This window comes from Phalangium opilio, unplaced genomic scaffold (genome assembly GCF_054372755.1).
Source record: "Phalangium opilio isolate 3A_F unplaced genomic scaffold, DU_Popi_V2 ptg000230l_1, whole genome shotgun sequence".
NCBI classification, from domain to species: Eukaryota; Metazoa; Arthropoda; class Arachnida; order Opiliones; family Phalangiidae; genus Phalangium; species Phalangium opilio.
Genome location: NW_028324221.1, coordinates 803,903 through 821,734, shown reverse-complemented (window position 1 = coordinate 821,734; position 17,832 = coordinate 803,903). Strand labels below are relative to the sequence as shown.

General features: G+C 45.9%; 43 non-coding genes across 43 annotated transcripts; all 43 read right to left on the bottom strand.

The window, feature by feature from the left end:
- Nucleotides 1-40: 40 nt before the first annotated feature.
- TRNAC-GCA (transfer RNA cysteine (anticodon GCA)) lies at nt 41-112 on the bottom strand. The gene has a single exon. It is a non-coding gene; the product is annotated as a tRNA-Cys (tRNA).
- A 318-nt stretch (nt 113-430) lies between these two features.
- TRNAC-GCA (transfer RNA cysteine (anticodon GCA)) lies at nt 431-502 on the bottom strand. The gene has a single exon. It is a non-coding gene; the product is annotated as a tRNA-Cys (tRNA).
- A 188-nt stretch (nt 503-690) lies between these two features.
- TRNAC-GCA (transfer RNA cysteine (anticodon GCA)) lies at nt 691-762 on the bottom strand. Its single transcript has one exon. It is a non-coding gene; the product is annotated as a tRNA-Cys (tRNA).
- A 448-nt stretch (nt 763-1,210) lies between these two features.
- TRNAC-GCA (transfer RNA cysteine (anticodon GCA)) lies at nt 1,211-1,282 on the bottom strand. Its single transcript has one exon. It is a non-coding gene; the product is annotated as a tRNA-Cys (tRNA).
- A 188-nt stretch (nt 1,283-1,470) lies between these two features.
- TRNAC-GCA (transfer RNA cysteine (anticodon GCA)) lies at nt 1,471-1,542 on the bottom strand. Its single transcript has one exon. It is a non-coding gene; the product is annotated as a tRNA-Cys (tRNA).
- A 318-nt stretch (nt 1,543-1,860) lies between these two features.
- TRNAC-GCA (transfer RNA cysteine (anticodon GCA)) lies at nt 1,861-1,932 on the bottom strand. Its single transcript has one exon. It is a non-coding gene; the product is annotated as a tRNA-Cys (tRNA).
- Nucleotides 1,933-2,250: 318 nt separating this feature from the next.
- On the bottom strand, nt 2,251-2,322 carry TRNAC-GCA (transfer RNA cysteine (anticodon GCA)). The gene has a single exon. It is a non-coding gene; the product is annotated as a tRNA-Cys (tRNA).
- A 318-nt stretch (nt 2,323-2,640) lies between these two features.
- Nucleotides 2,641-2,712, bottom strand: TRNAC-GCA (transfer RNA cysteine (anticodon GCA)). Its single transcript has one exon. It is a non-coding gene; the product is annotated as a tRNA-Cys (tRNA).
- A 578-nt stretch (nt 2,713-3,290) lies between these two features.
- TRNAC-GCA (transfer RNA cysteine (anticodon GCA)) lies at nt 3,291-3,362 on the bottom strand. The gene has a single exon. It is a non-coding gene; the product is annotated as a tRNA-Cys (tRNA).
- A 448-nt stretch (nt 3,363-3,810) lies between these two features.
- On the bottom strand, nt 3,811-3,882 carry TRNAC-GCA (transfer RNA cysteine (anticodon GCA)). Its single transcript has one exon. It is a non-coding gene; the product is annotated as a tRNA-Cys (tRNA).
- Nucleotides 3,883-4,070: 188 nt separating this feature from the next.
- On the bottom strand, nt 4,071-4,142 carry TRNAC-GCA (transfer RNA cysteine (anticodon GCA)). The gene has a single exon. It is a non-coding gene; the product is annotated as a tRNA-Cys (tRNA).
- A 318-nt stretch (nt 4,143-4,460) lies between these two features.
- TRNAC-GCA (transfer RNA cysteine (anticodon GCA)) lies at nt 4,461-4,532 on the bottom strand. Its single transcript has one exon. It is a non-coding gene; the product is annotated as a tRNA-Cys (tRNA).
- A 318-nt stretch (nt 4,533-4,850) lies between these two features.
- On the bottom strand, nt 4,851-4,922 carry TRNAC-GCA (transfer RNA cysteine (anticodon GCA)). Its single transcript has one exon. It is a non-coding gene; the product is annotated as a tRNA-Cys (tRNA).
- Nucleotides 4,923-5,240: 318 nt separating this feature from the next.
- Nucleotides 5,241-5,312, bottom strand: TRNAC-GCA (transfer RNA cysteine (anticodon GCA)). The gene has a single exon. It is a non-coding gene; the product is annotated as a tRNA-Cys (tRNA).
- Nucleotides 5,313-6,544: 1,232 nt separating this feature from the next.
- On the bottom strand, nt 6,545-6,616 carry TRNAC-GCA (transfer RNA cysteine (anticodon GCA)). The gene has a single exon. It is a non-coding gene; the product is annotated as a tRNA-Cys (tRNA).
- A 709-nt stretch (nt 6,617-7,325) lies between these two features.
- On the bottom strand, nt 7,326-7,397 carry TRNAC-GCA (transfer RNA cysteine (anticodon GCA)). Its single transcript has one exon. It is a non-coding gene; the product is annotated as a tRNA-Cys (tRNA).
- Nucleotides 7,398-7,585: 188 nt separating this feature from the next.
- TRNAC-GCA (transfer RNA cysteine (anticodon GCA)) lies at nt 7,586-7,657 on the bottom strand. The gene has a single exon. It is a non-coding gene; the product is annotated as a tRNA-Cys (tRNA).
- A 58-nt stretch (nt 7,658-7,715) lies between these two features.
- On the bottom strand, nt 7,716-7,787 carry TRNAC-GCA (transfer RNA cysteine (anticodon GCA)). The gene has a single exon. It is a non-coding gene; the product is annotated as a tRNA-Cys (tRNA).
- A 447-nt stretch (nt 7,788-8,234) lies between these two features.
- TRNAC-GCA (transfer RNA cysteine (anticodon GCA)) lies at nt 8,235-8,306 on the bottom strand. Its single transcript has one exon. It is a non-coding gene; the product is annotated as a tRNA-Cys (tRNA).
- A 187-nt stretch (nt 8,307-8,493) lies between these two features.
- On the bottom strand, nt 8,494-8,565 carry TRNAC-GCA (transfer RNA cysteine (anticodon GCA)). The gene has a single exon. It is a non-coding gene; the product is annotated as a tRNA-Cys (tRNA).
- Nucleotides 8,566-9,144: 579 nt separating this feature from the next.
- On the bottom strand, nt 9,145-9,216 carry TRNAC-GCA (transfer RNA cysteine (anticodon GCA)). The gene has a single exon. It is a non-coding gene; the product is annotated as a tRNA-Cys (tRNA).
- Nucleotides 9,217-9,274: 58 nt separating this feature from the next.
- Nucleotides 9,275-9,346, bottom strand: TRNAC-GCA (transfer RNA cysteine (anticodon GCA)). The gene has a single exon. It is a non-coding gene; the product is annotated as a tRNA-Cys (tRNA).
- A 188-nt stretch (nt 9,347-9,534) lies between these two features.
- TRNAC-GCA (transfer RNA cysteine (anticodon GCA)) lies at nt 9,535-9,606 on the bottom strand. The gene has a single exon. It is a non-coding gene; the product is annotated as a tRNA-Cys (tRNA).
- Nucleotides 9,607-9,664: 58 nt separating this feature from the next.
- TRNAC-GCA (transfer RNA cysteine (anticodon GCA)) lies at nt 9,665-9,736 on the bottom strand. The gene has a single exon. It is a non-coding gene; the product is annotated as a tRNA-Cys (tRNA).
- A 709-nt stretch (nt 9,737-10,445) lies between these two features.
- On the bottom strand, nt 10,446-10,517 carry TRNAC-GCA (transfer RNA cysteine (anticodon GCA)). The gene has a single exon. It is a non-coding gene; the product is annotated as a tRNA-Cys (tRNA).
- A 188-nt stretch (nt 10,518-10,705) lies between these two features.
- On the bottom strand, nt 10,706-10,777 carry TRNAC-GCA (transfer RNA cysteine (anticodon GCA)). The gene has a single exon. It is a non-coding gene; the product is annotated as a tRNA-Cys (tRNA).
- Nucleotides 10,778-10,835: 58 nt separating this feature from the next.
- Nucleotides 10,836-10,907, bottom strand: TRNAC-GCA (transfer RNA cysteine (anticodon GCA)). Its single transcript has one exon. It is a non-coding gene; the product is annotated as a tRNA-Cys (tRNA).
- A 709-nt stretch (nt 10,908-11,616) lies between these two features.
- On the bottom strand, nt 11,617-11,688 carry TRNAC-GCA (transfer RNA cysteine (anticodon GCA)). Its single transcript has one exon. It is a non-coding gene; the product is annotated as a tRNA-Cys (tRNA).
- A 188-nt stretch (nt 11,689-11,876) lies between these two features.
- On the bottom strand, nt 11,877-11,948 carry TRNAC-GCA (transfer RNA cysteine (anticodon GCA)). The gene has a single exon. It is a non-coding gene; the product is annotated as a tRNA-Cys (tRNA).
- Nucleotides 11,949-12,006: 58 nt separating this feature from the next.
- On the bottom strand, nt 12,007-12,078 carry TRNAC-GCA (transfer RNA cysteine (anticodon GCA)). The gene has a single exon. It is a non-coding gene; the product is annotated as a tRNA-Cys (tRNA).
- Nucleotides 12,079-12,525: 447 nt separating this feature from the next.
- TRNAC-GCA (transfer RNA cysteine (anticodon GCA)) lies at nt 12,526-12,597 on the bottom strand. Its single transcript has one exon. It is a non-coding gene; the product is annotated as a tRNA-Cys (tRNA).
- A 187-nt stretch (nt 12,598-12,784) lies between these two features.
- TRNAC-GCA (transfer RNA cysteine (anticodon GCA)) lies at nt 12,785-12,856 on the bottom strand. Its single transcript has one exon. It is a non-coding gene; the product is annotated as a tRNA-Cys (tRNA).
- A 579-nt stretch (nt 12,857-13,435) lies between these two features.
- Nucleotides 13,436-13,507, bottom strand: TRNAC-GCA (transfer RNA cysteine (anticodon GCA)). The gene has a single exon. It is a non-coding gene; the product is annotated as a tRNA-Cys (tRNA).
- A 318-nt stretch (nt 13,508-13,825) lies between these two features.
- On the bottom strand, nt 13,826-13,897 carry TRNAC-GCA (transfer RNA cysteine (anticodon GCA)). Its single transcript has one exon. It is a non-coding gene; the product is annotated as a tRNA-Cys (tRNA).
- Nucleotides 13,898-13,955: 58 nt separating this feature from the next.
- TRNAC-GCA (transfer RNA cysteine (anticodon GCA)) lies at nt 13,956-14,027 on the bottom strand. The gene has a single exon. It is a non-coding gene; the product is annotated as a tRNA-Cys (tRNA).
- Nucleotides 14,028-14,733: 706 nt separating this feature from the next.
- On the bottom strand, nt 14,734-14,805 carry TRNAC-GCA (transfer RNA cysteine (anticodon GCA)). Its single transcript has one exon. It is a non-coding gene; the product is annotated as a tRNA-Cys (tRNA).
- Nucleotides 14,806-14,993: 188 nt separating this feature from the next.
- Nucleotides 14,994-15,065, bottom strand: TRNAC-GCA (transfer RNA cysteine (anticodon GCA)). The gene has a single exon. It is a non-coding gene; the product is annotated as a tRNA-Cys (tRNA).
- A 969-nt stretch (nt 15,066-16,034) lies between these two features.
- TRNAC-GCA (transfer RNA cysteine (anticodon GCA)) lies at nt 16,035-16,106 on the bottom strand. Its single transcript has one exon. It is a non-coding gene; the product is annotated as a tRNA-Cys (tRNA).
- Nucleotides 16,107-16,164: 58 nt separating this feature from the next.
- TRNAC-GCA (transfer RNA cysteine (anticodon GCA)) lies at nt 16,165-16,236 on the bottom strand. The gene has a single exon. It is a non-coding gene; the product is annotated as a tRNA-Cys (tRNA).
- Nucleotides 16,237-17,205: 969 nt separating this feature from the next.
- Nucleotides 17,206-17,277, bottom strand: TRNAC-GCA (transfer RNA cysteine (anticodon GCA)). Its single transcript has one exon. It is a non-coding gene; the product is annotated as a tRNA-Cys (tRNA).
- Nucleotides 17,278-17,335: 58 nt separating this feature from the next.
- TRNAC-GCA (transfer RNA cysteine (anticodon GCA)) lies at nt 17,336-17,407 on the bottom strand. Its single transcript has one exon. It is a non-coding gene; the product is annotated as a tRNA-Cys (tRNA).
- A 187-nt stretch (nt 17,408-17,594) lies between these two features.
- TRNAC-GCA (transfer RNA cysteine (anticodon GCA)) lies at nt 17,595-17,666 on the bottom strand. The gene has a single exon. It is a non-coding gene; the product is annotated as a tRNA-Cys (tRNA).
- Nucleotides 17,667-17,724: 58 nt separating this feature from the next.
- Nucleotides 17,725-17,796, bottom strand: TRNAC-GCA (transfer RNA cysteine (anticodon GCA)). The gene has a single exon. It is a non-coding gene; the product is annotated as a tRNA-Cys (tRNA).
- Nucleotides 17,797-17,832: the final 36 nt, after the last annotated feature.

The following is a 17,832-nucleotide window of genomic DNA, read 5'->3' as shown; positions in this document are numbered from 1 at the left end:
TCGATTTAACTAAAATAAACGTAATGATCCGTGCTGTTACAGGGGGAACTCGGGTTTGAACCAAGGACCTCTCGATCTGCAGTCGAATGCTCTACCACTGAGCTATTCCCCCTTGTTCATAGCCGTAATGTCGATTTAACTAAAATAAACGGAATGATCCGTGCTTTTACAGGGGGAACATAGGTTTGAACCAAGGACCTCTCGATCTGCAGTCGAATGCTCTACCACTGAGCTATTCCCCCTTGTTCAAGGCCCCAAAGTCGATTTAACTAAAATAAACGGAATGATCCGTTCTTTTACAAGGGGAACTTGGGTTTGAACGAAGGACCTCTCGATCTGCAGTCGAATGCTCTACCACTGAGCTATTCCCCCTTGTTCAAGGCCGTTATGTCGATTTAACTAAAATAAACGGAATGATCCGTGCTGTTACAGGGGGAACTCGGGTTTGAACCAAGGACCTCTCGATCTGCAGTCGAATGCTCTACCACTGAGCTATTCCCCCTTGTTCAAGGCCGTTATGTCAATTTAACTAAAATAAACGGAATGATCCGTGCTGTTACAGGGGGAACTTGGGTTTGAACCCAGGACCTCTCGATCTTCAGTCGAATGCTCTACCACTGAGCTATTCCCCCTTTTTCGGAACCGTAATGTCGATTTAACCAAAATAAACGAAATGATCCGTGCTGTTACAGGGGGAACTCGGGTTTGAACCAAGAACCTCTCGATCTGCAGTCGAATGCTCTACCACTGAGCTATTCCCCCTTGTTCAAAGCCCCAATGTCGATTTAACTAAAATAAACGTAATGATCCGTGCTGTTACAGGGGGAACTCGGGTTTGAACCAAGGACCTCTCGATCTGCAGTCGAATGCTCTACCACTTAGCTATTCCCCCTTGTTCAAGGCCCCAAGGTCGATTTAACTAAAATAAACGGAATGATCCGTGCTGTTACAGGGGGAATTCGGGTTTTTAACGAAGGACCTCTCGATCTGCAGTAAATGCTCTACCACTGAGCTATTCCCCCTTGTTCAGAACCGTAATGTCGATTTAACCAAAATAAACGAAATGATCCGTGCTGTTGCAGGGGGAACTCGGGTTCAAACCAATGACCTCTCGATCTGCAGTCGAATGCTCTACCACTGAGCTATTACCCCTTGTTCAAGGCCCCAAAGTCGATTTAACTAAAATAAACGGAATGATCCGTGCTGTTACAGGGGGAACTCGGGTTTGAACCAAGGACCTCTCGATCTGCAGTCGAATGCTCTACCACTGAGCTATTCCCCCTTGTTCATAGCCGTAATGTCGATTTAACTAAAATAAACGAAATCATCCGTGCTGTTGCAGGGGGAACTCGGGTTTAAACCAAGGACCTCTCGATCTGCAGTCGAATGCTCTACCACTGAGCTATTACCCCTTGTTCAAGGCCCCAAAGTCGATTTAACTAAAATAAACGGAATGATCCGTGCTGTTACAGGGGGAACTCGGGTTTGAACCAAGGACCTCTCGATCTGCAGTCGAATGCTCTACCACTGAGCTATTCCCCCTTGTTCATAGCCGTAATGTCGATTTAACTAAAATAAACGGAATGATCCGTGCTTTTACAGGGGGAACATAGGTTTGAACCAAGGACCTCTCGATCTGCAGTCGAATGCTCTACCACTGAGCTATTCCCCCTTGTTCAAGGCCCCAAAGTCGATTTAACTAAAATAAACGGAATGATCCGTTCTTTTACAAGGGGAACTTGGGTTTGAACGAAGGACCTCTCGATCTGCAGTCGAATGCTCTACCACTGAGCTATTCCCCCTTGTTCAAGGCCGTTATGTCGATTTAACTAAAATAAACGGAATGATCCGTGCTGTTACAGGGGGAACTCGGGTTTGAACCAAGGACCTCTCGATCTGCAGTCGAATGCTCTACCACTGAGCTATTCCCCCTTGTTCAAGGCCGTTATGTCAATTTAACTAAAATAAACGGAATGATCCGTGCTGTTACAGGGGGAACTTGGGTTTGAACCCAGGACCTCTCGATCTGCAGTCGAATGCTCTACCACTGAGCTCTTCCCCCTTTTTCGGAACCGTAATGTCGATTTAACCAAAATAAACGAAATGATCCGTGCTGTTACAGGGGGAACTCGGGTTTGAACCAAGAACCTCTCGATCTGCAGTCGAATGCTCTACCACTGAGATATTCCCCCTTGTTCAAGGCCCCAATGTCGATTTAACTAAAATAAACGTAATGATCCGTGCTGTTACAGGGGGAACTCGGGTTTGAACCAAGGACCTCTCGATCTGCAGTCGAATGCTCTACCACTGAGCTATTCCCCCTTGTTCATAGCCGTAATGTCGATTTAACTAAAATAAACGGAATGATCCGTGCTTTTACAGGGGGAACATAGGTTTGAACCAAGGACCTCTCGATCTGCAGTCGAATGCTCTACCACTGAGCTATTCCCCCTTGTTCAAGGCCCCAAAGTCGATTTAACTAAAATAAACGGAATGATCCGTTCTTTTACAAGGGGAACTTGGGTTTGAACGAAGGACCTCTCGATCTGCAGTCGAATGCTCTACCACTGAGCTATTCCCCCTTGTTCAAGGCCGTTATGTCGATTTAACTAAAATAAACGGAATGATCCGTGCTGTTACAGGGGGAACTCGGGTTTGAACCAAGGACCTCTCGATCTGCAGTCGAATGCTCTACCACTGAGCTATTCCCCCTTGTTCAAGGCCGTTATGTCAATTTAACTAAAATAAACGGAATGATCCGTGCTGTTACAGGGGGAACTTGGGTTTGAACCCAGGACCTCTCGATCTTCAGTCGAATGCTCTACCACTGAGCTATTCCCCCTTTTTCGGAACCGTAATGTCGATTTAACCAAAATAAACGAAATGATCCGTGCTGTTACAGGGGGAACTCGGGTTTGAACCAAGAACCTCTCGATCTGCAGTCGAATGCTCTACCACTGAGATATTCCCCCTTGTTCAAGGCCCCAATGTCGATTTAACTAAAATAAACGTAATGATCCGTGCTGTTACAGGGGGAACTTGGGTTTGAACCAAGGACCTCTCGATCTGCAGTCGAATGCTCTACAACTTAGCTATTCCCCCTTGTATAAGGCCGTAATGTCGGTTTAACTAAAATAAACGGAATGATCCGTGCTATTACAGGGGGAACTCCGGTTTGAACCAAGGACCTCTCGATCTGCAGTCGAATGCTCTACCACTGAGCTATTCACTTTTGTTCAGAGCCGTTATGTCGATTAAACTAAAATAAACGGAATGATCCGTGCTGTTACAGGGAGAACTCGGGTTTGAACCAAGGACCTCTCGATCTGCAGTCGAATGCTCTACCACTGAGCTATTCCCCCTTGTTCAAGGCCCCAATGTCGATTTAACTAAAATAAACGTAATGATCCGTGCTGTTACAGGGGGAACTCGGGTTTGAACCAAGGACCTCTCGATCTGCAGTCGAAGGCTCTACCACTTAGCTATTCCCCCTTGTTCAAGGCCCCAAGGTCGATTTAACTAAAATAAACGGAATGATCCGTGCTGTTACAGGAGGAATTCGGGTTTTTAACGAAGGACCTCTCGATCTGCAGTAAATGCTCTACCACTGAGCTATTCCCCCTTGTTCAGAACCGTAATGTCGATTTAACCAAAATAAACGAAATGATCCGTGCTGTTGCAGGGGGAACTCGGGTTCAAACCAAGGACCTCTCGATCTGCAGTCGAATGCTCTACCACTGAGCTATTACCCCTTGTTCAAGGCCCCAAAGTCGATTTAACTAAAATAAACGGAATGATCCGTGCTGTTACAGGGGGAACTCGGGTTTGAACCAAGGACCTCTCGATCTGCAGTCGAATGCTCTACCACTGAGCTATTCCCCCTTTTTCATAGCCGTAATGTCGATTTAACTAAAATAAACGAAATGATCCGTGCTGTTGCAGGGGGAACTCGGGTTTAAACCAAGGACCTCTCGATCTGCAGTCGAATGCTCTACCACTGAGCTATTACCCCTTGTTCAAGGCCCCAAAGTCGATTTAACTAAAATAAACGGAATGATCCGTGCTGTTACAGGGGGAACTCGGGTTTGAACCAAGGACCTCTCGATCTGCAGTCGAATGCTCTACCACTGAGCTATTCCCCCTTGTTCATAGCCGTAATGTCGATTTAACTAAAATAAACGGAATGATCCGTGCTTTTACAGGGGGAACATAGGTTTGAACCAAGGACCTCTCGATCTGCAGTCAAATGCTCTACCACTGAGCTATTCCCCCTTGTTCAAGGCCCCAAAGTCGATTTAACTAAAATAAACGGAATGATCCGTTCTTTTACAAGGGGAACTTGGGTTTGAACGAAGGACCTCTCGATCTGCAGTCGAATGCTCTACCACTGAGCTATTCCCCCTTGTTCAAGGCCGTTATGTCGATTTAACTAAAATAAACGGAATGATCCGTGCTGTTACAGGGGGAACTCGGGTTTGAACCAAGGACCTCTCGATCTGCAGTCGAATGCTCTACCACTGAGCTATTCCCCCTTGTTCAAGGCCGTTATGTCAATTTAACTAAAATAAACGGAATGATCCGTGCTGTTACAGGGGGAACTTGGGTTTGAACCCAGGACCTCTCGATCTGCAGTCGAATGCTCTACCACTGAGCTATTCCCCCTTTTTCGGAACCGTAATGTCGATTTAACCATAATAAACGAAATGATCCGTGCTGTTACAGGGGGAACTCGGGTTTGAACCAAGAACCTCTCGATCTGCAGTCGAATGCTCTACCACTGAGCTATTACCCCTTGTTCAAGGCCCCAAAGTCGATTTAACTAAAATAAACGGAATGATCCGTGCTGTTACAGGGGGAACTCGGGTTTGAACCAAGGACCTCTCGATCTGCAGTCGAATGCTCTACCACTGAGCTATTCCCCCTTGTTCATAGCCGTAATGTCGATTTAACTAAAATAAACGGAATGATCCGTGCTTTTACAGGGGGAACATAGGTTTGAACCAAGGACCTCTCGATCTGCAGTCGAATGCTCTACCACTGAGCTATTCCCCCTTGTTCAAGGCCCCAAAGTCGATTTAACTAAAATAAACGGAATGATCCGTTCTTTTACAAGGGGAACTTGGGTTTGAACGAAGGACCTCTCGATCTGCAGTCGAATGCTCTACCACTGAGCTATTCCCCCTTGTTCAAGGCCGTTATGTCGATTTAACTAAAATAAACGGAATGATCCGTGCTGTTACAGGGGGAACTCGGGTTTGAACCAAGGACCTCTCGATCTGCAGTCGAATGCTCTACCACTGAGCTATTCCCCCTTGTTCAAGGCCGTTATGTCAATTTAACTAAAATAAACGGAATGATCCGTGCTGTTACAGGGGGAACTTGGGTTTGAACCCAGGACCTCTCGATCTGCAGTCGAATGCTCTACCACTGAGCTATTCCCCCGTTTTCGGAACCGTAATGTCGATTTAACCAAAATAAACGAAATGATCCGTGCTGTTACAGGGGGAACTCGGGTTTGAACCAAGAACCTCTCGATCTGCAGTCGAATGCTCTACCACTGAGATATTCCCCCTTGTTCAAGGCCCCAATGTCGATTTAACTAAAATAAACGTAATGATCCGTGCTGTTACAGGGGGGGGGGGAACTTGGGTTTGAACCAAGGACCTCTCGATCTGCAGTCGAATGCTCTACAACTTAGCTATTCCCCTTGTAAAAGGCCGTAATGTCGGTTTAACTAAAATAAACGGAATGATCCGTGCTATTACACGGGGAACTCCGGTTTGAACCAAGGACCTCTCGATCTGCAGTCGAATGCTCTACCACTGAGCTATTCCCTTTTGTTCATAGCCGTAATGTCGATTTAACTAAAATAAACGGAATGATCCGTGCTTTTACAGGGGGAACTTGGGTTTGAAAGAAGGACCTCTCGATCTGCAGTCGAATGCTCTACAACTGAGCTAGTCTCCCTTGTTCAGAACCGTAATGTCGATTTAACCAAAATAAACGAATTGATCCGTGCTTTTACAGGGGGAACTCGGGTTTAAACCAAGGACCTCTCGATCTGCAGTCGAATGCTCTACCACTTAGCTATTCCCCCTTGTAAAAGGCCGTAATGTCGGTTTAACTAAAATAAACGGAATGATCCGTGCTATTACAGGGGAAACTCCGGTTTGAACCAAGGACCTCTCGATCTGCAGTCGAAAGCTCTACCACTGAGCTATTCCCTTTTGTTCAGAGCCGTTATGTCGATTTAACTAAAATAAACGGAATGATCCGTGTAGTTACAGGGGAACTCGCGTTTGAACGAAGGACCTCTCGATCTGCAGTCGAATGCTCTACCACTGAGCCATTCCCCCTTGTTCAAGGCCGTTATATCGATTTAACTAAAATAAACGGAATGATCCGTGCTTTTACAGGGGGAACTTGGGTTTGAAAGAAGGACCTCTCGATCTGCAGTCGAATGCTGTACAACTGAGCTAGTCCCCCTTGTTCAGAACCGTAATGTCGATTTAACCAAAATAAACGAAATGATCCGTGCTGTTACAGGGGGAACTCGGGTTTGAACCAAGGACCTCTCGATCTGCAGTCGAATGCTCTACCACTGAGCTATTCCCCCTTGTTCAAGGCCCCAAAGTCGATTTAACTAAAATAAACGGAATGATCCGTTCTTTTACAAGGGGAACTTGGGTTTGAACGAAGGACCTCTCGATCTGCAGTCGAATGCTCTACCACTGAGCTATTCCCCCTTGTTCAAGGCCGTTATGTCGATTTAACTAGAATAAACGGAATGATCCGTGCTGTTACAGGGGGAATTCGGGTTTTTAACGAAGGACCTCTCGATCTGCAGTAAATGCTCTACCACTGAGCTATTCCCCCTTGTTCAGAACCGTAATGTCGATTTAACCAAAATAAACGAAATGATCCGTGCTGTTACAGGGGGAATTCGGGTTTGAACCAAGGACCTCTCGATCTGCAGTCGAATGCTCTACCACTGAGCTATTACCCCTTGTTCAAGGCCCCAAAGTCGATTTAACTAAAATAAACGGAATGATCCGTGCTGTTACAGGGGGAATTCGGGTTTTTAACGAAGGACCTCTCGATCTGCAGTCGAATGCTCTACCACTGAGCTATTCCCCCTTGTTCAAGGCCGTTATGTCGATTTAACTAAAATAAACGGAATGATCCGTGCTTTTACAGGGGGAACTTGGGTTTGAACCAAGGACCTCTCGATCTGCAGTCGAATGCTCTACCACTGAGCTTTTCCCCCTTTTTCAGAACCGTAATGTCGATTTAACCAAAATAAACGAAATGATCCGTGCTGTTACAGGGGGAACTTGGGTTTGAACCAAGGACCTCTCGATCTGCAGTCGAATGCTCTACCACTGAGCTATTCCCCCTTGTTCAAGGCCCCAAAGTCGATTTAACTAAAATAAACGGAATGATCCGTGCTTTTACAGGGGGAACTTGGGTTTGAACCAAGAACCTCTCGATCTGCAGTCGAATGCTCTACCACTGAGATATTCCCCCTTGTTCAAGGCCCCAATGTCGATTTAACTAAAATAAACGTAATGATCCGTGCTGTTACAGGGGGAACTTGGGTTTGAACCAAGGACCTCTCGATCTGCAGTCGAATGCTCTACCACTGAGCTATTCCCCCTTGTTCAAGGCCCCAATGTCGATTTAACTAAAATAAACGTAATGATCCGTGCTGTTACAGGGGGAACTTGGGTTTGAACCAAGGACCTCTCGATCTGCAGTCGAATGCTCTACCACTGAGCTATTCCCCCTTGTTCAAGGCCCCAAAGTCGATTTAACTAAAATAAACGGAATGATCCGTTCTTTTACAAGGGGAACTTGGGTTTGAACCAAGAACCTCTCGATCTGCAGTCGAATGCTCTACCACTGAGATATTCCCCCTTGTTCAAGGCCCCAATGTCGATTTAACTAAAATAAACGTAATGATCCGTGCTGTTACAGGGGGAACTTGGGTTTGAACCAAGGACCTCTCGATCTGCAGTCGAATGCTCTACCACTTAGCTATTCCCTTTTGTTCAGAGCAGTTATGTCGATTTAACTAAAATAAACGGAATGATCCGTGCAGTTACAGGGGAACTCGCGTTTGAACGAAGGACCTCTCGATCTGCAGTCGAATGCTCTACCACTGAGCTATTCCCCCTTGTTCAAGGCCGTTATATCGATTTAACTAAAATAAACGAAATGATCCGTGCTGTTTCAGGGGGAACTCGGGTTTGAACCAAGGACCTCTCGATCTGCAGTCGAATGCTCTACCACTGAGCTATTCCCCTTGTTCATAGCCGTAATGTCGATTTAACTAAAATAAACGGAATGATCCGTGCTTTTACAGGGGGAACTTGGGTTTGAAAGAAGGACCTCTCGATCTGCAGTCGAATGCTCTACAACTGAGCTAGTCTCCCTTGTTCAGAACCGTAATGTCGATTTAACCAAAATAAACGAAATGATCCGTGCTTTTACAGGGGGAACTCGGGTTTAAACCAAGGACCTCTCGATCTGCAGTCGAATGCTCTACCACTGAGCTATTCCCCCTTGTTCATAGCCGTAATGTCGATTTAACTAAAATAAACGGAATGATCCGTGCTTTTACAGGGGGAACTTAGGTTTGAACCAAGGACCTCTCGATCTGCAGTCGAATGCTCTACCACTGAGCTATTCCCCCTTGTTCAAGGCCGTTATGTCGATTTAACTAAAATAAGCGGAATGATCCGTGCTGTTATAGGGGGAACTCGGGTTTGAACCAAGGACCTCTCGATCTGCAGTCGAATGCTCTACCACTGAGCTATTACCCCTTGTTCAAGGCCCCAAAGTCGATTTAACTAAAATAAACGGAATGATCCGTGCTGTTACAGGGGGAATTCGGGTTTTTAACGAAGGACCTCTCGATCTGCAGTCGAATGCTCTACCACTGAGCTATTCCCCCTTGTTCAAGGCCGTTATGTCGATTTAACTAAAATAAACGGAATGATCCGTGCTTTTACAGGGGGAACTTGGGTTTGAACCAAGGACCTCTCGATCTGCAGTCGAATGCTCTACCACTGAGCTTTTCCCCCTTTTTCAGAACCGTAATGTCGATTTAACCAAAATAAACGAAATGATCCGTGCTGTTACAGGGGGAACTTGGGTTTGAACCAAGGACCTCTCGATCTGCAGTCGAATGCTCTACCACTGAGCTATTCCCCCTTGTTCAAGGCCCCAATGTCGATTTAACTAAAATAAACGTAATGATCCGTGCTGTTACAGGGGGAACTTGGGTTTGAACCAAGGACCTCTCGATCTGCAGTCGAATGCTCTACCACTGAGCTATTCCCCCTTGTTCAAGGCCCCAAAGTCGATTTAACTAAAATAAACGGAATGATCCGTGCTTTTACAGGGGGAACTTGGGTTTGAACCAAGAACCTCTCGATCTGCAGTCGAATGCTCTACCACTGAGATATTCCCCCTTGTTCAAGGCCCCAATGTCGATTTAACTAAAATAAACGTAATGATCCGTGCTGTTACAGGGGGAACTTGGGTTTGAACCAAGGACCTCTCGATCTGCAGTCGAATGCTCTACCACTGAGCTATTCCCCCTTGTTCAAGGCCCCAATGTCGATTTAACTAAAATAAACGTAATGATCCGTGCTGTTACAGGGGGAACTCGGGTTTGAACCAAGGACCTCTCGATCTGCAGTCGAATGCTCTACCACTGAGCTATTCCCCCTTGTTCAAGGCCCCAAAGTCGATTTAACTAAAATAAACGGAATGATCCGTTCTTTTACAAGGGGAACTTGGGTTTGAACGAAGGACCTCTCGATCTGCAGTCGAATGCTCTACCACTGAGCTATTCCCCCTTGTTCAAGGCCGTTATGTCGATTTAACTAAAATAAACGGAATGATCCGTGCTGTTACAGGGGGAATTCGGGTTTTTAACGAAGGACCTCTCGATCTGCAGTAAATGCTCTACCACTGAGCTATTCCCCCTTGTTCAGAACCGTAATGTCGATTTAACCAAAATAAACGAAATGATCCGTGCTGTTACAGGGGGAATTCGGGTTTGAACCAAGGACCTCTCGATCTGCAGTCGAATGCTCTACCACTGAGCTATTACCCCTTGTTCAAGGCCCCAAAGTCGATTTAACTAAAATAAACGGAATGATCCGTGCTGTTACAGGGGGAATTCGGGTTTTTAACGAAGGACCTCTCGATCTGCAGTCGAATGCTCTACCACTGAGCTATTCCCCCTTGTTCAAGGCCGTTATGTCGATTTAACTAAAATAAACGGAATGATCCGTGCTTTTACAGGGGGAACTTGGGTTTGAACCAAGGACCTCTCGATCTGCAGTCGAATGCTCTACCACTGAGCTTTTCCCCCTTTTTCAGAACCGTAATGTCGATTTAACCAAAATAAACGAAATGATCCGTGCTGTTACAGGGGGAACTTGGGTTTGAACCAAGGACCTCTCGATCTGCAGTCGAATGCTCTACCACTGAGCTATTCCCCCTTGTTCAAGGCCCCAAAGTCGATTTAACTAAAATAAACGGAATGATCCGTGCTTTTACAGGGGGAACTTGGGTTTGAACCAAGAACCTCTCGATCTGCAGTCGAATGCTCTACCACTGAGATATTCCCCCTTGTTCAAGGCCCCAATGTCGATTTAACTAAAATAAACGTAATGATCCGTGCTGTTACAGGGGGAACTTGGGTTTGAACCAAGGACCTCTCGATCTGCAGTCGAATGCTCTACCACTGAGCTATTCCCCCTTGTTCAAGGCCCCAATGTCGATTTAACCAAAATAAACGTAATGATCCGTGCTGTTACAGGGGGAACTCGGGTTTGAACCAAGGACCTCTCGATCTGCAGTCGAATGCTCTACCACTGAGCTATTCCCCCTTGTTCAAGGCCCCAAAGTCGATTTAACTAAAATAAACGGAATGATCCGTTCTTTTACAAGGGGAACTTGGGTTTGAACGAAGGACCTCTCGATCTGCAGTCGAATGCTCTACCACTGAGCTATTCCCCCTTGTTCAAGGCCGTTATGTCGATTTAACTAAAATAAACGGAATGATCCGTGCTGTTACAGGGGGAATTCGGGTTTTTAACGAAGGACCTCTCGATCTGCAGTAAATGCTCTACCACTGAGCTATTCCCCCTTGTTCAGAACCGTAATGTCGATTTAACCAAAATAAACGAAATGATCCGTGCTGTTACAGGGGGAATTCGGGTTTGAACCAAGGACCTCTCGATCTGCAGTCGAATGCTCTACCACTGAGCTATTACCCCTTGTTCAAGGCCCCAAAGTCGATTTAACTAAAATAAACGGAATGATCCGTGCTGTTACAGGGGGAATTCGGGTTTTTAACGAAGGACCTCTCGATCTGCAGTCGAATGCTCTACCACTGAGCTATTCCCCCTTGTTCAAGGCCGTTATGTCGATTTAACTAAAATAAACGGAATGATCCGTGCTTTTACAGGGGGAACTTGGGTTTGAACCAAGGACCTCTCGATCTGCAGTCGAATGCTCTACCACTGAGCTTTTCCCCCTTTTTCAGAACCGTAATGTCGATTTAACCAAAATAAACGAAATGATCCGTGCTGTTACAGGGGGAACTTGGGTTTGAACCAAGGACCTCTCGATCTGCAGTCGAATGCTCTACCACTGAGCTATTCCCCCTTGTTCAAGGCCCCAAAGTCGATTTAACTAAAATAAACGGAATGATCCGTGCTTTTACAGGGGGAACTTGGGTTTGAACCAAGAACCTCTCGATCTGCAGTCGAATGCTCTACCACTGAGATATTCCCCCTTGTTCAAGGCCCCAATGTCGATTTAACTAAAATAAACGTAATGATCCGTGCTGTTACAGGGGGAACTTGGGTTTGAACCAAGGACCTCTCGATCTGCAGTCGAATGCTCTACCACTGAGCTATTCCCCCTTGTTCAAGGCCCCAATGTCGATTTAACTAAAATAAACGTAATGATCCGTGCTGTTACAGGGGGAACTTGGGTTTGAACCAAGGACCTCTCGATCTGCAGTCGAATGCTCTACCACTGAGCTATTCCCCCTTGTTCAAGGCCCCAAAGTCGATTTAACTAAAATAAACGGAATGATCCGTTCTTTTACAAGGGGAACTTGGGTTTGAACCAAGAACCTCTCGATCTGCAGTCGAATGCTCTACCACTGAGATATTCCCCCTTGTTCAAGGCCCCAATGTCGATTTAACTAAAATAAACGTAATGATCCGTGCTGTTACAGGGGGAACTTGGGTTTGAACCAAGGACCTCTCGATCTGCAGTCGAATGCTCTACCACTTAGCTATTCCCTTTTGTTCAGAGCAGTTATGTCGATTTAACTAAAATAAACGGAATGATCCGTGCAGTTACAGGGGAACTCGCGTTTGAACGAAGGACCTCTCGATCTGCAGTCGAATGCTCTACCACTGAGCTATTCCCCCTTGTTCAAGGCCGTTATATCGATTTAACTAAAATAAACGAAATGATCCGTGCTGTTACAGGGGGAACTCGGGTTTGAACCAAGGACCTCTCGATCTGCAGTCGAATGCTCTACCACTGAGCTATTCCCCTTGTTCATAGCCGTAATGTCGATTTAACTAAAATAAACGGAATGATCCGTGCTTTTACAGGGGGAACTTGGGTTTGAAAGAAGGACCTCTCGATCTGCAGTCGAATGCTCTACAACTGAGCTAGTCTCCCTTGTTCAGAACCGTAATGTCGATTTAACGAAAATAAACGAAATGATCCGTGCTTTTACAGGGGGAACTCGGGTTTAAACCAAGGACCTCTCGATCTGCAGTCGAATGCTCTACCACTGAGCTATTCCCCCTTGTTCATAGCCGTAATGTCGATTTAACTAAAATAAACGGAATGATCCGTGCTTTTACAGGGGGAACTTAGGTTTGAACCAAGGACCTCTCGATCTGCAGTCGAATGCTCTACCACTGAGCTATTCCCCCTTGTTCAAGGCCGTTATGTCGATTTAACTAAAATAAGCGGAATGATCCGTGCTGTTACAGGGGGAACTCGGGTTTGAACCAAGGACCTCTCGATCTGCAGTCGAATGCTCTACCACTGAGCTATTACCCCTTGTTCAAGGCCCCAAAGTCGATTTAACTAAAATAAACGGAATGATCCGTGCTGTTACAGGGGGAATTCGGGTTTTTAACGAAGGACCTCTCGATCTGCAGTCGAATGCTCTACCACTGAGCTATTCCCCCTTGTTCAAGGCCGTTATGTCGATTTAACTAAAATAAACGGAATGATCCGTGCTTTTACAGGGGGAACTTGGGTTTGAACCAAGGACCTCTCGATCTGCAGTCGAATGCTCTACCACTGAGCTTTTCCCCCTTTTTCAGAACCGTAATGTCGATTTAACCAAAATAAACGAAATGATCCGTGCTGTTACAGGGGGAACTTGGGTTTGAACCAAGGACCTCTCGATCTGCAGTCGAATGCTCTACCACTGAGCTATTCCCCCTTGTTCAAGGCCCCAATGTCGATTTAACTAAAATAAACGTAATGATCCGTGCTGTTACAGGGGGAACTTGGGTTTGAACCAAGGACCTCTCGATCTGCAGTCGAATGCTCTACCAATGAGCTATTCCCCCTTGTTCAAGGCCCCAAAGTCGATTTAACTAAAATAAACGGAATGATCCGTGCTTTTACAGGGGGAACTTGGGTTTGAACCAAGAACCTCTCGATCTGCAGTCGAATGCTCTACCACTGAGATATTCCCCCTTGTTCAAGGCCCCAATGTCGATTTAACTAAAATAAACGTAATGATCCGTGCTGTTACAGGGGGAACTTGGGTTTGAACCAAGGACCTCTCGATCTGCAGTCGAATGCTCTACCACTGAGCTATTCCCCCTTGTTCAAGGCCCCAATGTCGATTTAACTAAAATAAACGTAATGATCCGTGCTGTTACAGGGGGAACTTGGGTTTGAACCAAGGACCTCTCGATCTGCAGTCGAATGCTCTACCACTGAGCTATTCCCCCTTGTTCAAGGCCCCAAAGTCGATTTAACTAAAATAAACGGAATGATCCGTTCTTTTACAAGGGGAACTTGGGTTTGAACCAAGAACCTCTCGATCTGCAGTCGAATGCTCTACCACTGAGATATTCCCCCTTGTTCAAGGCCCCAATGTCGATTTAACTAAAATAAACGTAATGATCCGTGCTGTTACAGGGGGAACTTGGGTTTGAACCAAGGACCTCTCGATCTGCAGTCGAATGCTCTACCACTTAGCTATTCCCTTTTGTTCAGAGCAGTTATGTCGATTTAACTAAAATAAACGGAATGATCCGTGCAGTTACAGGGGAACTCGCGTTTGAACGAAGGACCTCTCGATCTGCAGTCGAATGCTCTACCACTGAGCTATTCCCCCTTGTTCAAGGCCGTTATATCGATTTAACTAAAATAAACGAAATGATCCGTGCTGTTACAGGGGGAACTCGGGTTTGAACCAAGGACCTCTCGACCTGCAGTCGAATGCTCTACCACTGAGCTATTCCCCTTGTTCATAGCCGTAATGTCGATTTAACTAAAATAAACGGAATGATCCGTGCTTTTACAGGGGGAACTTGGGTTTGAAAGAAGGACCTCTCGATCTGCAGTCGAATGCTCTACAACTGAGCTAGTCTCCCTTGTTCAGAACCGTAATGTCGATTTAACCAAAATAAACGAAATGATCCGTGCTTTTACAGGGGGAACTCGGGTTTAAACCAAGGACCTCTCGATCTGCAGTCGAATGCTCTACCACTGAGCTATTCCCCCTTGTTCATAGCCGTAATGTCGATTTAACTAAAATAAACGGAATGATCCGTGCTTTTACAGGGGGAACTTAGGTTTGAACCAAGGACCTCTCGATCTGCAGTCGAATGCTCTACCACTGAGCTATTCCCCCTTGTTCAAGGCCGTTATGTCGATTTAACTAAAATAAGCGGAATGATCCGTGCTGTTACAGGGGGAACTCGGGTTTGAACCAAGGACCTCTCGATCTGCAGTCGAATGCTCTACCACTGAGCTACTCCCCCTTGTTCATAGCCGTAATGTCGATTTAACTAAAATAAACGAAATGATCCGTGCTGTTGCAGGGGGAACTCGGGTTTAAACCAAGGACCTCTCGATCTGCAGTCGAATGCTCTACCACTGAGCTATTACCCCTTGTTCAAGGCCCCAAAGTCGATTTAACTAAAATAAACGGAATGATCCGTGCTGTTACAGGGGGAATTCGGGTGTTTAACGAAGGACCTCTCGATCTGCAGTAAATGCTCTACCACTGAGCTATTCCCCCTTGTTCAAGGCCCCAAAGTCGATTTAACTAAAATAAACGGAATGATCCTTTCTTTTACAAGGGGAACTTGGGTTTGAACGAAGGACCTCTCGATCTGCAGTCGAATGCTCTACCACTGAGCTATTCCCCCTTGTTCAAGGCCGTTATGTCGATTTAACTAAAATAAACGGAATGATCCGTGCTGTTACAGGGGGAATTCGGGTTTTTAACGAAGGACCTCTCGATCTGCAGTAAATGCTCTACCACTGAGCTATTCCCCCTTGTTCAGAACCGTAATGTCGATTTAACCAAAATAAACGAAATGATCCGTGCTGTTACAGGGGCAATTCGGGTTTGAACCAAGGACCTCTCGATCTGCAGTCGAATGCTCTACCACTGAGCTATTACCCCTTGTTCAAGGCCCCAAAGTCGATTTAACTAAAATAAACGGAATGATCCGTGCTGTTACAGGGGGAATTCGGGTTTTTAACGAAGGACCTCTCGATCTGCAGTCGAATGCTCTACCACTGAGCTATTCCCCCTTGTTCAAGGCCGTTATGTCGATTTAACTAAAATAAACGGAATGATCCGTGCTTTTACAGGGGGAACTTGGGTTTGAACCAAGGACCTCTCGATCTGCAGTCGAATGCTCTACCACTGAGCTTTTCCCCCTTTTTCAGAACCGTAATGTCGATTTAACCAAAATAAACGAAATGATCCGTGCTGTTACAGGGGGAACTTGGGTTTGAACCAAGGACCTCTCGATCTGCAGTCAAATGCTCTACCACTGAGCTATTCCCCCTTGTTCAAGGCCGTTATGTCGATTTAACTAAAATAAACGGAATGATCCGTGCTGTTACAGGGGGAACTCGGGTTTGAACCAAGGACCTCTCGATCTGCAGTCGAATGCTCTACCACTGAGCTACTCCCCCTTGTTCATAGCCGTAATGTCGATTTAACTAAAATAAACGAAATGATCCGTGCTGTTGCAGGGGGAACTCGGGTTTAAACCAAGGACCTCTCGATCTGCAGTCGAATGCTCTACCACTGAGCTATTACCCCTTGTTCAAGGCCCCAAAGTCGATTTAACTAAAATAAACGGAATGATCCGTGCTGTTACAGAGGGAATTCGGGTTTTTAACGAAGGACCTCTCGATCTGCAGTAAATGCTCTACCACTGAGCTATTCCCCCTTGTTCAAGGCCCCAAAGTCGATTTAACTAAAATAAACGGAATGATCCGTTCTTTTACAAGGGGAACTTGGGTTTGAACGAAGGACCTCTCGATCTGCAGTCGAATGCTCTACCACTGAGCTATTCCCCCTTGTTCAAGGCCGTTATGTCGATTTAACTAAAATAAACGGAATGATCCGTGCTGTTACAGGGGGAATTCGGGTTTTTAACGAAGGACCTCTCGATCTGCAGTAAATGCTCTACCACTGAGCTATTCCCCCTTGTTCAGAACCGTAATGTCGATTTAACCAAAATAAACGAAATGATCCGTGCTGTTACAGGGGGAATTCGGGTTTGAACCAAGGACCTCTCGATCTGCAGTCGAATGCTCTACCACTGAGCTATTACCCCTTGTTCAAGGCCCCAAAGTCGATTTAACTAAAATAAACGGAATGATCCGTGCTGTTACAGGGGGAATTCGGGTTTTTAACGAAGGACCTCTCGATCTGCAGTCGAATGCTCTACCACTGAGCTATTCCCCCTTGTTCAAGGCCGTTATGTCGATTTATCTAAAATAAACGGAATGATCCGTGCTTTTACAGGGGGAACTTGGGTTTGAACCAAGGACCTCTCGATCTGCAGTCGAATGCTCTACCACTGAGCTTTTCCCCCTTTTTCAGAACCGTAATGTCGATTTAACCAAAATAAACGAAATGATCCGTGCTGTTACAGGGGGAACTTGGGTTTGAACCAAGGACCTCTCGATCTGCAGTCGAATGCTCTACCACTGAGCTATTCCCCCTTGTTCAAGGCCCCAATGTCGATTTAACTAAAATAAACGTAATGATCCGTGCTGTTACAGGGGGAACTTGGGTTTGAACCAAGGACCTCTCGATCTGCAGTCGAATGCTCTACCACTGAGCTATTCCCCCTTGTTCAAGGCCCCAAAGTCGATTTAACTAAAATAAACGGAATGATCCGTGCTTTTACAGGGGGAACTTGGGTTTGAACCAAGAACCTTCGATCTGCAGTCGAATGCTCTACCACTGAGATATTCCCCCTTGTTCAAGGCCCCAATGTCGATTTAACTAAAATAAACGTAATGATCCGTGCTGTTACAGGGGGAACTTGGGTTTGAACCAAGGACCTCTCGATCTGCAGTCGAATGCTCTACCACTGAGCTATTCCCCCTTGTTCAAGGCCCCAATGTCGATTTAACTAAAATAAACGTAATGATCCGTGCTGTTACAGGGGGAACTTGGGTTTGAACCAAGGACCTCTCGATCTGCAGTCGAATGCTCTACCACTGAGCTATTCCCCCTTGTTCAAGGCCCCAAAGTCGATTTAACTAAAATAA